The following is a 5,000-nucleotide window of genomic DNA, read 5'->3' on the forward strand; positions in this document are numbered from 1 at the left end:
CTGAGCTGAGATTTAAATACTGAGGTTCTGAACTGAGTTTAAATACTGAAGTTCTGAGCTGAGATTTAAATACTGAAGTTCTGAGCTGAGATTTAAATACTGAAGTTCTGAGCTGAGATTTAAATACTGAGGTTCTGAGCTGAGATTTAAATACTGAGGTTCTGAGCTGAGATTTAAATACTGAGGTTCTGAGCTGGGTTTTAAAGGTGAAGAGAGAGGAACTGGTGTATGAAGGGAGTTCCAGAGAGAAGGTGCTTGTAGGCAGTAAGCTGTGAAGAGTTTGAGCAATGCCAGGAATTTAGAAGATATGGCAGGAGTAGGGAAGGGAAAGATAAATATTCACATAAATTTGCATGTCATCAGCATAGCAATGAAATTTAAGATTGTGATGACAAATGATATCACCAAGGGGCAGGATGTAAATGATCAAAAATAAGGGGCCAAGAACAGATCCTTGGGGAACACCCTGACCAACAATAGTGATTTCAGATTTATGCCTCACTTTACAAACACATTGGTGCCTATCAGTTAGGTAGCATTTAAACGAGGACAGAACAGTACCAGTAAAACCAATTTTTCAAAGTTGTGTAAATAAGTGTTATGGTTAATTGTGTCAAAGGCTGCAGTGAGGTCAAGTAATGACAGGATGGCAGCAGAACCAGAGTCAGAGTGCAGAAGGCGGTCACTAAGAACAAAGAGGAGCTGTGTTGGTGCTATGAGACTGAAAACTCTCAAAGACATTGTTGGAGTTTAGAAAGTCAAGCAGCAGCGATGCCACGACTCTCTCTAAAACTTTGGAGACAAACAGCAAATTGGATGTGGGTCTGAAATTCTCCACGGCTGAACTATCAAGACCCGATTTCTTAATAATGGGATGACAGCTGCTAGTTTCAGCGCAGGTGGAACATAACCGGTTATAAGTGATAGATTGATGTTATGACAAATAGGAAAAGAAACGTCGGGGATTCAGGTCACCTCACTGTCCCCAGGATTAGGCTGCCTGTGATGAGTGGCCAGTCATTTAGTGTTGCAGAACATTCTCTATGGATTTTATAAGACAAGTTATATACAAGTTTTATAAGACAAGACCATCTCTGGTCTGGTGTATTTGGGCTTTGTGTACGTGTTATTGTTTTTGAAAAACGCCAAAATGCTTTCCCCAAATTTTTTCAATCAGATAGCGTGATCTTAGGGAAATCATGACAGATGGATCCAACCTTCTCTTGAAAAAATGTGGGTATGCATTTTGGCATTTAAAAAAAATTAAATAAAACAAGTACACAAAGCTCAAGTACACTAGACCAGAGATGGTCTTGAGTCTGAGTCAACTCTTCGTGTCTCTGGGTGCAAGTCCAAAACAAGTCTCAAGGCTCTGAGATGCAAGTCAAATACTTGAGTCTCAAATTGAGCCTCAAATCAGTTCTCAAGTTTCCCTTAGAACATTTTTGTTTAGTCTTATTATTTACAGATTATTTATGACGTTGCTAACATGCAGTCTTGATCGCAAACACATGGAACATTGCCTGAAACCTGAAAGCATTAATCTAGAAATTTGTTATTGCATAAAATGATGCAGAGCTTCTAGAAAAAGAATTTGTCTAGAAACTCATTATTGCCTAAAATATGGAGTTTACTAGTAAAAGCATCTCTCTAGCTAGCTGGTCAGCATACGTTTTATCCCAAATACAGGCTAGCTAGCATTTGTGTTACCCATTCCAACCTTTCAGTGTGTTTTAAATTGTCTTTTAAAATCTGATGGCATATTGCCAGTGTTCTTTATTTTGATGGTGTGTGTAGCACTACTGTCTATGACTGTCCTTCTGATTCAAGAATTTTTAACTGAAGGTCTTGATTAAAGGATTGTTGTGTAATCATGCTGAATTTAATGTCAGAGGTAATTATTAAAGTCTTGTTGTGTAACCATGCTGAATTTGACCTCAGAGGAGCTCCATAGAGAAGGTTCTGCAACACTAGATGATTGGCCACTCATCGTGGACAGCCTAATCCTGGGGGCAGTGAGGTGACCTGAATCAGAGGACTTTAATGAGTGAGGGGCCAAGAACAGATGCTTGAGGAACAACCTGACCAGCAACAGTGGTGGGAGATTTATGCCTGCCTATACAAACAAATTGACATCTATCAGTTAGGCAGCATTCAAACCAGGACAGTACAGTAACAGTAAAACTGATTTTTCAAAGTTGTGTAAATAAGTGTTATGGTTAATTGTGTCAAAGGCTGCAGTGAGGTCAAGTAATGACAGGATGGCAGCAGAACCAGAGTCAGAGTGCAGAAGGCGGTCACTAAGAACAAAGAGGAGCTGTGTCGGGGCTATGTCATTGGTCAAAGCCCGATCCGTACCTCGAGTACCTCGAACCTCAAGTATGGCTCTGCCTGAAATACCTTGTTTCAGGTCTCATGGATGACAAGCTTGGAGACCATTTTCTGTCCTGGCTCCAAGATGGTGGTATGAACTCCAGCTTGCTGTCCAGACAGCAGAGTCCCTTGCAGTCTTCAAACACAGACTGAAGACCCATCTATTTGCAGAATATTTAAAGAACAACTGACACTGCTCCCTTATTGACTGACTAATTTAATACTTACTGTAGGGCATTATTTATGCTTTTTAACAAACTCTAGCACTTATTGTTTATAGCACTTATCATTGTTTAAGATAGACCTTATGTATTTTGCACTTCTAGGTGTCAGCATTCATCCCTGTATTCTACAGTATTCTAGTTCATTGGTATGTTGGACTCTGACCTACTATACTGTACTTGGATATATTCTATGAGTAAATGACAAAGCACTTTTGTAAGTTGCTCTGGATAAGAGCGTCTGCTAAATGCCGTAAATGTAAATGTAAATGTAAATGCTATGAGACTGAAAACTCTCAAAGACATTGTTGGAGTTTAGAAAGTCAAGCAGCAGCGATGCCACGACTCTCTCTAAAACTTTGGAGACAAACAGCAAATTGGATGTGGGTCGGAAATTCTCCACGGCTGAACTATCAAGACCCGATTTCTTAATCATGGGATGACAGCTGCTAGTTTCAGCGCAGGTGGAACATAACCGGTTATAAGTGATAGATTGATGTTATGACAAATAGGAAAAGAAACGTCGGGGAGACCACTTTAACAGTGAGGTGGGAGCGGGATCAAGCTGTGATGATGTTTTGGAATTAAAGATGATCTCGCAGATAGTGTTTGTATTTACAGAAGAGAAATCAGAAAAGGTGTGAAGAGGGAAAGGGACATTCAAAGGAGATAATCAGATTTGATCAGATTTCCTGAGATAGAGTGATCTTAGGGAAATCATGATAGATGGAACCAACCATTTTGGCATTTAAAAAAAATGCAAGTACACAAAGCCCAAGTACACCAGACCATAGATGGTCTTGTCTTCTAAAACCTGTATATAACTTGTCTTATAAAATCCGAAGGCATATTGCCAGTGTTCTTTATTTTGATGTTGCGTGTAGCATTACTGTCTATGACTATGACCTTCTGATTCAAAGATTTTTATCTGAAGGTCTTGATTAAAGGATCGTTGTGTAATCATGCTGAACTGAATGTCAGTGTAAGAGCTGAGAGATGCAAAATCAAAAGACCATCTCAGAACAGAATTTGATTCAAACAATCATTTGGATTTTTGATTTTTCCTACACTTGAATTTCACAAGTGTCAATTCATGAGTTGAGTTGAAAGTCAGTTAAGCAAAAATCGAGTCTCAAATCTTTCAAACTATGAGATAAGTGTGACTCAAGTGACCATCTCCACCCCAGATGTAATGCTCCCACCCTTAAAAGTGGGAGTGCCCTAATGCAACCAATCCAAGCCAACAAATGTAACTGAAGTGCTGCGACTTACAGGGAAACACTTATGACCTGGACTAAGCATTGGCCCACACGTTGTTCCATCCACAAGCATGGTGGAACCTCACATCATAACCCTGGAAATTCAAAACTGCTTCTAGCCATTCTATTTACAACTAGGACATTCCACATCCAGCTAGGGAATTGTATCTCCAGCTAGGACATTCTAACTCCAGCTAGGACATTCCTTCTCCAGCTAGGACATTCTACCTCCAGCTAGGTCATTCTACCTCCAGATTGGACATTCCTCCTCCAGATTGGTCATGCTACCTCCAGATAGGCCATTCCTCCTCCAGTTAGGACATTCCTCCTCCAGATTGGTCATTCTAGCTCCAGCTAGGTTTCCATTCCCTAGAACCAACAGCCCTCCCATGGGGACCTGAGAACTAGCTGACTGGAGACAAATGTATTGCAAAGGCATAGACAAAACCCCATCACTAACACCTGTGAGGAGAGTCTGAGAACCCAAAGCAGAATCCTGGCAGAAAGCCGACACCCCGAAGGGTGACAGCCTGGGACACTGCAGCATCCCTCCGTATCGGGACAGACTGCTGTACCTCAGGGCCAAGGAGTCAACGGTGCTCAGGAGAACAGATGAAGAACCTGCCAACTCTCTGTTCTTACAGGAAACAATCTCACCTGCTGCTATTTACTCGGCGTGTTGAACAAGAGCCAGAGACATTGCAGACTTCTCTGTCTTCCTGAGGGCAAACACTCGGCTATAAGGTCACCGATACCTGGTTAATGCAGTAGAAACAAGCTCAGGAACAGGAGATCTGGGCTGAAGCTGAAATAAAAGCAGAGTGAAGCCTGTGAAGAGTGGGCTTTATAATGCAGAACTTTACCTAGAAGTTCAGACTTCCGTTAATCACCAAAATGACTTAATTAGTTAAGACAAACTAATCCACTAAAACAGCAGCTTTATCAAGAGTCTTATCACATACACACACAAGCAAACAAACACACTCACATACACACACACACACACAGCAAACTGAGAGGAGGCTCAGAAGGTACAGAGAGACTGATTGGCTCTGCTCTGGTGTGGTGTGTAAGGGCTGTTAAAACAGTGGCGGAACGCTACCAGACTCCAGATCATCCAAACGGTTAGAACATCACTAAAGTGTAA

The 5,000-nt window shown here is 41.2% G+C and overlaps 1 protein-coding gene across 12 annotated transcripts in view; it reads left to right on the top strand.

The window, feature by feature from the left end:
- ephb1 (EPH receptor B1) overlaps window positions 1-5,000 on the top strand; it is a 272,902-nt gene that overhangs the window by 155,680 nt on the left and 112,222 nt on the right. The window lies entirely within an intron of this gene.

Source organism: Electrophorus electricus, chromosome 11 (assembly GCF_041902795.1).
Source record: "Electrophorus electricus isolate QZ-2024a chromosome 11, ASM4190279v1, whole genome shotgun sequence".
Lineage (NCBI taxonomy): Eukaryota > Metazoa > Chordata > Actinopteri > Gymnotiformes > Gymnotidae > Electrophorus > Electrophorus electricus.